This window comes from Echinops telfairi, unplaced genomic scaffold, assembly GCF_000313985.2.
Source record: "Echinops telfairi isolate 266 unplaced genomic scaffold, ASM31398v2 ScPeMD7_2186;HRSCAF=2738, whole genome shotgun sequence".
Taxonomy (NCBI): Eukaryota; Metazoa; Chordata; class Mammalia; order Afrosoricida; family Tenrecidae; genus Echinops; species Echinops telfairi.
In genome coordinates this window covers 9,873,888-9,884,281 of record NW_022106084.1, presented here as the reverse complement: position 1 = coordinate 9,884,281, position 10,394 = coordinate 9,873,888, and positions in this window count along the sequence as shown.

Below are 10,394 nucleotides of genomic sequence, written 5' to 3'. Positions count from 1 at the left end.
CTGGTTTCACCATATCCATCTGATAACAGCAATGATATTACTTGCTCCATGTCCTCTACTGAATCTAGCCCAGCTCCTTGTCAATGTAATGCTGCAATCTTTGCTGGGTGATCTTTAGCAAAATATGCTTGCATGCGATAGCTATGATATCATTGTACAATTTTTTCATTCTATTGTATCACTTTTATTTGCAGTGGATTCAAATAGGGATCTCTTCCAGTCAGTTGGTCCAGTCCAGTTCCAAATTTCCTGGCATAGAAGAGTAAGTGCTTCCAGTGCTTCATCAGCTTGTTGAAACATTTCAATTGGTATTCCATCAATTCCTGGAGTCTGGTTTATCTAAAGCTTTCAGTGCAGCTTGAACTTCTTCATTCAGTACCATTGGTTCTTGCTCATATGCTCTCTTCTGAAATGATCCAATATTGACTAGTTCTTTTTGGCACAGTGTCTGTGTATTCTTTTAATTTCCTTTTGATGATTCCCAGATCATTCAATACATTACAGATAGAATCTTTATATGTATAGGCAAGCAAGGTGGGGCTTTCTACTCTCTTATACAATTACAGTCTCAAAAGTTTCCAGGGGCAGCTCTACCCTGTCCTAGAGGGTGGCAATGAATCGATAATGATTCAATGGCAGTGAGTTTGTTTGTTTGTTTTGTTTATACTATATGTTTAGGCAAATATAAATTTGCTTATCCATACAAATAATAGTATATTAAACAGAGTACATGGAATATTCCTTTTTACTTAAAACTATGTCTTGAAAATCATTCCACATAAATATGTGTAGATCTACCTCATTCTTTTTTAAGACTAACAAGAAAATAACTCATTCTTTATAGAACATAGCATATTTATATCAATGGTTACTAGAACAAGTTCTAGATTCAAACTTCAGTTCCACCATTTTCTAGCTATATCACTATAGGGAGGTTATTTCATCCATCTTTACTTCACAGACTTATTTAGAATAAAGAGTTTTGTTAACACATATAAAATACTTACCAGGTTCCTGATGTGTATAAGAAACCATCGTTTCCCTATTACTTTTATCGAATTCTTTATGAAAGGCTTTTAAGTTCTTTTCAAGAGCCTAAATACATTTGTCCTGCAGGCTTGCTATGAGTTGGAGTCTATTCAAAGACACATAACCACTACCATCAACACCCCTTCCCCCATCACCCCCCAACCCCCCTCCCCCTCCCCCACTGCCACCTAGGGAATTCCAGCACACAGCAACCCTATTTGAGGATTCCAAGGCTGCAGAACTTTAGGTGAGCAGAACAGCTGGTGGGCTAGAACCCCCAATGCTGCAGTTAGCAGTCCAAGGCTTGGCTGACTGCACTACCTACCATGTCTTATGAAAGAGGAGGAGAGACACAGAGGGGTGGGTGCCTTATGAAGAGGGGTTTATTAATAGTGAAAGAACACCCAGGGTTTCTGACAGCCACTAGGAGAGAAAAGAGAAGCAAGCAGCAGTGCCTCTCTCAGAGACCCCAGGAGGAATTAACATGGCCAACATCCCAATTTGAAATTCTAGTCTCCAAAATTGTGAGAAACTAAATACCTGTTCTTTAAACGCGCCCACTCTATACTTCATAATACATGCACATATAGCTTACCTCTTTTGAATCTTTCACAATCTTGGAATGAGTATTACCTTCATGTTCTAAGTGAGATGAGGCTAGTTATTTATTACTGTATAGTAAATGACATGAGAATGGAATAGCTCAAGACACTTGGTAGGGAGTGTCTTTGGTGGTGGGCAACATTGAACTCAGGTGCTGGAGCTATCCCAGGAAACCAGGGTGGGTGCTGTGGAACACTGAGACACTGACTCCTCTATATTTGGGGCACACACATACTCCAGAGGCTGCATCAGAGAGATCCCATGTGGGAACTCCATTGGGGGTGATCAGGATTTTACCTCAGACACACGTGTAACCTGAGGACTTATGACAAAAAGACACATGGTGTCTGAGGAAACAGAAGACAGCTGCACCCAGAGTGATGTACTGTTGGTTGGCGGACAAGTAAAGTCTTGCTACATCACTGCTCTGTATGCTGTATTAAGATATGCATTATTCTGGCAATCCTGTGTAGGTCGTCCGTTTTATTTTGTTTATGTTTGTTCATATTAGGGTGTAGCTCAGAGGTGCTATGCCATTAAGGGTCATTCTCTTAAAGTTGTGTTATTTTTTTTTTCCTGTTTTTTGGTAAAGGGTACCCAGGGTCAATCACCCTATAGGAACAGCTGGGGGAGATTAAAGAGAGACAATGTCAAGGAGTTCAGGAAGGAAAACTATGGTTGGAGATTGATTATGGAAGCAATTGTATGATTTTGTTTGATGTGATAACTCCTAAGTAACAACAAATTTTAAAAAAGCATAGATACAGGTGCTGTGTTAGTCTGAGTAGACTAGAGAAATTAATCCATAGACATTCATATGTGTATGAGAAAGAGCTTTATATACAAGAGCAGTTGAAAATTGAGAAAACATCCCAGCCCAGTCCAGATCAAGTCCATAAGTCTGATATTAGCTCATATATCCAATACCAATCTATAAAGTTATCTTCAGACTCATGAAACACATGCAATGACGCTGAAAACAGGAAGATAACAGGCTAGTGGGTGGGAAATCTTTTGGATCCATTGGTGCTGTAAGCATTTCAGTGCTGGCAGGGGTCTCTACGTGACTTCTCTGGCTCCATCAGCCTTTCTCACTGTGACTTCTCCACAGGGATGTCTCACAGGGAATCAGCCTTGTCAGTAGAATGTCTACAAAGGAGTGAGTCTAGAGAAAGAGTGTCTCCCACTTCCAAAGAGGAAATACAGAAGTTCTCAGAATCCTCAGGAGAAGGCCATGCCTACATAGAGGCCTATATCCTGATTGACAAGCTAGACTCCACCCCTACCCTCTTGATCCTCAAATTGACACCAGATTACATAACTACCACAGGTGCTATAACAAAACTTGGCAAATACTTTAGGTGGTGCCTGGCCATCATGTAAAATAGTTTCCGGGGTCTTAAAGGCTTGTCTCCCAACAAGCTGCCAGCTAAGTGAGATGTCAACCAAGTCCACACGGAAGAAGCACACCATCATCAGTCGTGGAGGATTGTCATCCATACACTGCCAAGTCAAAGGAGGGACTAGTATCAGCGGCTGAAATGTGAGAATCCGGGGTGCAGAGGTGAAGGATGACAGTGGGAGCCCATGATTCATTTGTGGAACTACCTAGGAAATAAGCATCTGAAGAAATCCCCTTATCTAAAATTGAGGGATGGGACGAAAGTGGTCACTAAACAGAGTGCTTGGGAGAGATATAGATATGGAAGATCAGAAGCAAAAATCTGACTTAAATAGTTAAAACCTTGCCAGTAGATCCCCACTTCAATGGAGGCTGGACCTGATCTGGTTTCCAAATTTTTCTGCATTTTTGGTTTGTATTGTGTTCCTCAGTTTTTGGTTGTTCATATTAGGGTGCATCTCCTAGTATTATGTCACTGGAAGTCACCCTCTTGAAGTTGTGTTGTACATTTTTCCTTTTTTGGTATATGAAATCCAGGATCGATAAACCTATAGGGACAGCAAATAGAATGAGGGTTTCCTGGGGTGGGGGTGGGGATGGGGGATGTAAAAGGAAGACGAGATCATAGAGTCCATGTAGAAAACAAATGTCTGGAAATTGACTGTGGTAGCAATTTTACAATTGAACTTGATGTGATTAAACTATGGAATGATATGATATGTGTATTAAATCCCTTTTTAAGTATAATATTAAAAAATATAGCAAATATTTTTTTTCACATAATTTCTGTGGGCCAGGGATCACAGTGTGACTTACCTGAATGATTTGGTCCAGGATCTCTTATAATATTTTCAATCACCTGGGGATGCATCATTTTATTAGGCCTTGGCTAAGATTAGAAGGCCTGCTTTTTAGAAGCTCCATCCATGGACTATACACTGACTGCCTGGTTTCTTATTGGTTTCTGTCTGTGAATCTCAGTTCCTTTCCATGTAGGTTTCCACAGGATCCCTTGAATGTCCTCACTTTGCATCAAAAATATAAATAAATATTACTTTCCCACTTTGAACATTAGAATAAAAAAATTCAGATAAAGTTACATGGTTCCAGTTATCATGAAATAAATTTGAAGAGTAGAAATCAATCTACAATGATGGGGAATGTGTCCATTCTATTACACTAAATTGCCTCTGTATCATGATACAGGAGCAATATATAAACTTAATCACCCATCTTCTTCATCCTTTTCTCTACTTGTTGCCATATTTTATCTGATCTATCAACGATTATACTACTAAAAGAGAAAGAATGCTACAGTTTTAAATTATGATCAATGCATTAATAAAAATTTTGTGCAATGTATGAATTATTCACACTAGTCGTTCATTGACTTGAAATATCTTACATTTATTTTAAGGGATTTGCCACTTTCTGTTATTTCCAACTCCATCACTTAGAGGCTAATACATAATCCTTTTGCAAAAATCACAGTAAGAAAACATAATCTAACTTTATTATTTATTTTTTGGTATTTTCTTCCTTAAATTTTTGGTTGTTGCTTTGCAAAGCGAATAAAAGCTTAAAAACAAATAAACCAGTAAACAAAATAATAATAAGAACCCAAAAGAGTTGTCTTTTCGAGTGATGGATATTTATTTCACTAAAAGTAAATGTGTGCTCTGCTGCATTATTTCCATGATTTCTTTTTTGCTTACATACCGAGTTTTCTCTAACTGGTGATTAGATTTCATCTGTAGTAGAAATTGAATGGGAATGATAGCAAATCAGAATTATGCTTGGTAAAGTAGAAGAGCAGCGGAGAAGAGCGAGCCCCTGCACACGACGGATTGACAGAATAACTGCAATAATGGGCCCAAAGCATACTAACACTTGTGATGACCGTGCAGAAGCACGGTCTCTGTTGCGCATAGGATCTCCACGAAGTGGAAGTCACTTCGGGGCATCCGGCAGAAACAACATGACCATGTAATGCACACTAACCTGGCTACGAGTGACTGTTAGATGGCTTTGAGTTCATATTGAATATTGATTTTGAATATGTTAAAAGAAAAAACCTAAATTTCTCAGAACCTATGAAATGTTATTAGGGTCTGAGTTCAGCTCCAATGGCAGTACCTGGCATACCACCCAGTTAATTGCAAGATGTAAATCAGTCCAGCTAAATCCAAGCCAGGCCTCTTTCATCTCACTCATTAGATACTGAAGCAACATTTACACTAATTTATTTTTCATCTCTCTCAAGAGTTAGTCAATAATCCATTCAAAATACGCTGCCTGATGTCCAGAAAAGAGTGCCACCAACACAGACTGTAGCAACATGCAGTGGCTTCCATGGACAGAGCTTCACATATCTAATTTGGGTGAAAAGCAAAAGAGAAACAGCACTCTTTTCAAAACAGGGAAGAGCAAATTAAACCTCCTGTCATTGAATTGATTTGACGTGTGTCGTTGTAAAGTGCCCTTGAGGTGTTCCCAGCTCATAGTAACGCAGAATGAGACATGACTCAATACCGTCCATCCTCATCATAGCTGAGCCCGTGATACAAGTATTGTGTTAAATTCAACTGATTGAGGATCTTCTTCCTTTCTGCCCTCCCTCTGCTATACCAAGCATGATGTCCTTTTCCAGGGACTGCTCTCTCCTGATAACATGTCCAAAGTACATGACACAACATCTTGCCATCTTTGCTTCTAAGGAGAATTCTGAATGCACTTCTTCCAAGATAAACCTATTTATTCTTTTAGCAGTCCATGGTAGTTTTCTTTTCCAATGCCAACATGCATCAATTCTTCTACAGTCTTTCTGATTCATTGTCCAACTGTTTGAGGTGATTGAAAACATTATGGCATGGACCAGGCACACTTTGGGCCTTAAAGTGGCATTCTTCCCAAACTATCAGGACCATTAATGAAGGAATTGGGATAAACCTAAGAACCTTGGCTCGGAATACTTGGGCTAACTGCAACAGGGAAGAGTACACACACAGGTGAACCTGAAATTGACAAGTGGGATATACTGAGCATTAAACACCTGTGTGCATCGAAAGACTTCACCAAGAGAGTAGCAGGAGAAACCACAGACTGGGAGAGGATTTTTAGCAATGACACAACAGACTAAGGTTTTATTACTAAAATCTACAATACTCTCCTGGCCTGCAAAAAAAGGAAAACAGTTAACCCTCCGAGGAAGTGGGCAAAAGACCTGAATGGAAGTTTCACAAGGGAGGAGACCTGAATGGCCAATAAGCATCTGAGAAAATTCTCCCGATCATTAGCCATCAGAGAAATGCAAATTAAAACAACCATGGGATCTCATCTGACACCCTTGAGGAGAGCCCAAGTCAGAAAACCAGACAGCAACAAATGTTGGAGGGAATGTGGTGGGATAAGAACTTTCCTCCACAGCTGGTGGTCTTGTAGATAGGTACAGCCCCTTTGGAAAGGGATCTGGCGATATGTAAAGCAAATGGTAATTGAACTCCCTTATGACCCAGCTATCCCTTTAATTTCCATTTCCATTTCCATTACCTTCTCTTACCCAGAGAAGGTAAGAAATAAACCATGACCAGTTGTCTGCACCCCAATGTTTATTCCTGTGCAATTCATGATCATAAAGAATTTGAAACAACCTAAATTTCCATCAATAGACAAGTGGCTTAGTAAACTCTGGCACATACACACAATGGACTACTACACCTCACTAAAAAGCACTGATGATCACATAAAACACATTTCTTGGGACGAGTTGGAGGAAATTATGCTAAGTGAAGTTCGCTAATCACAGAAAGACAAGTACAACCTGAGTCCCCTGAGGTAAGTACAATCAGCACAGTAGGTATAGAAGAAAAGCCACTTGTCTTACAATATATGGGTTTAGGTACAAGCAGTTGGCGGAGGTCAGACCAAACCCAAGGAGGTACATGTTATTCCAACACAAAGAAGGGGAAAGGGGCCTAGAAGGAGGGAGAAAAGAAGGGGGGGATGGCATGGGAGGAGCAGGGTATTAACCCCCCCCAGTGGGAGAATATTGTTTATGTCTCCACAGAATTGGGAGTGTGCATGCAGACCCAATCAAGGCGCACCAAACCTTGAGGGCAATGTAACCACATGGAGAAATGCATGAAGAGATTGGGCTACAGGGGCGGCCCCAGTCAGAGCCAAACTTGCCCCCTCCCTAGACAGATGCACTACAGAGGACAACCCTAAACCTACAGGTTGGGGAGAGGGGCTGGCGTGCCACGCCCACACAGAAGGAAACCAGGAAGGAAAAAGAGAAAGGGACGCTCTAGACCCCATACGGACACACTGAGCCTGGAGGACGACGCCCCTGCATGAAGCTGCTAAGGCACAGAGAGGACTGTAGAGCCCCAAACAGCTCAAGACATGTGCCCTCACTGGAGCATACTGTGACAGAGGACAATCCTGGGGACAGACAGCAGGGAGTTAGTGTAGTCTGAATGCCATGCACTGTGGCAAACCAAGAAGGGAACAGAGCAGAACACCAACAGGAGCAAAGAAGAGCCCCAAAGCCCCTGAAGAGCCTCTAAAATAGACTTCAGACTAGGAGGGGAAGCTTCCAGAATTCCCCCATTGTCAGTGGGGAGACAGTCATAAAGGTCAGGGGAAAGACCTGGAATTATGTATGGTTCTTTTGGTTTGTTTGTTTTTTATTTCAAACTTTTGTTTTCTTTTTGTTTGGGCTTTGTTGTTGTTGGGTTGCCTACTTACATAAGAGAAGCATGGGAAGCAAGCCTGAGGAGAAAGCCACGGGACCGACGGTCTGAACAGACTAAAGGGGGAAGGAGGTGGGGGAAGGGATCCGTGAGCAAACAATGCCATAAACAAGGAACAAGTAGAGCATTAAAATCAACAACAACAAGGACGTAGAGATCCTGGGGGTATTGGAGCAGCAGCAATCTAGCTGAGAGGAATTACTAAGAGCCAGAAATAGGGCAAGCATGATGGTGGGGCAGGAAGAAGGTAAAAGGAAACAGAGGAAAGTTCTAGGAAGCAAAGATATAGATAGAGGTATAAACATAGGTGTGTACATATGTTAATATATGAATTCATAATGATAGAGGTATTGGCCCATGTTCACATAATTATATGACAGCACACTGAGGTTGTGGAGGGACTTTGGGCTTCTGCTCCAGTGCTCCCTCAATGCAAGAACACTTTGTTCTAACAATCTGGCCTTCTGTGATGCTCACCCTCTGTGGTAGTTACATAATCTGGTGTCAATTTGAGGATTAAGAGTGTAGGGGTTCGGTCTAGCCTGTCAGTTAGAATATAGATTATGAGGCCTCTGTGTGGGCATGGCCTTCTCCTGAGGAATCGGGGAACTCCTGTATTTCCTCCTTGGAGGCAGGAGACACTCTCTCTCTGCTCATTCCCAGAGAGACATTGCAGCTGACAAGAAACATGGAACTATGCTAGTCTCCTGAGCTGGAAAAATGACATGGAGACAGGTTAATTGGAGTCAGAACCTCAGAGCTGAAAGAACCACATGGAGACCTCTGCCAGCACTGAGATGCCTCTACCCACACTGGATCCACAAGACTTCCCATTCACTGGCCTGTGATCTTCCTGCATTCAGCATCATTGCAGGTACTTTGTGAGTCTGAAGAGGGCTTTATAGATTGGTATCCGACACATGGGCTGATATTGGACTTATGGACTTGATGTAGACTGGGCTGGATGTTTTATCACTATTCAATTGCTCTTGTATATAAATCTCTTCCCTATACACATATGAGTGTCTCCCTAGATTTGATCCTTTAGTCCAGGCAGACTGACACACCCTCCCAGTACAATAGCTGAAGACAAAATGGTTGCATAAGCTCATGTGGTTAAAAAAAAAAAGTGGATGGTGCCCAGCCATCAAAAGATACAGAGTCTGAGCTCTGAAAGGCTTAAAGTTAAATAGGTGATCATCTAGCAGAGAAGCAACAAGCCCACAGGGAAGAAACACACCAGCCCGTGTGATTGTGAGGTGTTGCCAGGACTAGGTAACAGGCAACAGAAGACCCAAGACAAACAAATAAACAAAACATATAGTTGAGAATGAGAGGGGTCAGAGCAGAGACCAAAAGCCCATTTGTAGACAATGGGACATTCCCTCACAAAGGAGTCACAGGGAGGGGAGAGTCCAATGATGATGGCAACAAATGTACAAATGTGCTTGACACCATGGATATATGTGTGGATTCTGATAAGAGTTGTATGAGGCCCCAATAAAATGATTTAATAATAATTAAAAAAGAGTTACAGTCTTAGAAACTCACAAGGACAGTTCTACCCTGTCCTATAGGATGTCTGTGAGTAGGAATTGACTTCAGAGCAATAAATGTGTGGGATGCTTGTCATTATTGTTGTTGTTGTTTTCAAGAGTAAAATAAATATCCATTGTCATAGGGGAAAACAAAGCACCGATGAAACTCACAATACTCTAGTTCTTTGAGGCTTTCTTACCCCCCACTATCATGACCCTATTACTGCCTTTCACTATGGGCTAGACCGGAGTATGTGCACAGGTCCAGATAAGACAAAAGATCTCATGACACACAGTATCCAGGAACAGGAATGGGAGTAGCGATACCAGGAGGGGAGAGAAGGGGAAGAAGGGGGAACAATCATGATGATAGACACATAACTGCACTCCCTGCCCCAGGGGGATGAACAACAGAAACCATGGGGGAAGGGAGACAGCGGTCTATGTAATGAAAATAATAATAATTTATGATTTATCAAGGGGCCACAAGGCAGGTGGGGAAGAGGAGCTGATACCAAGGACTTAGTAGAAAACAAATGTCTAGAAAATAATGATGGTAACATATGTACAAATGTGTTTGATCCAATTGATGTATGGATTGTTACAAGAGCTATAAGAGCCCTCAATAAAATGTTGTTTGTTTGTTTGTGTTAAAGTGGCATTCTTGCACTTCAACACTTTGAAGAGGTCTTGTGCAACATGTTTGTCCAATGTAATATATCCTTATGATTATTGGCTTTTGCTTCTATGAACATTAACTGTGGATTCCAGTAAAGACAAAATCCTTGACACCTTCAATCTTTTATTTGTTTATCATCATTTCAATTGGTCCAGTTTTGGAGACTTTGGTTTTCTTTACATTGAGTTGCAATCCATACTGAAGGCAGTCTTTGATTTTGATCAGAAACTGTTCCAAGTCTTGCTCACTTTCAGCAATCAAAGTTGTGATTACACTATGTTTCAAGGCTGTAAATCTTTAAGGAAACAGATAGCCTCAACTTCCTCCCATGAAGTGGCTGGTGGGTTTAAACCACTTACCTTGTAGTTTAAACTGTTTACCTCGTTAGG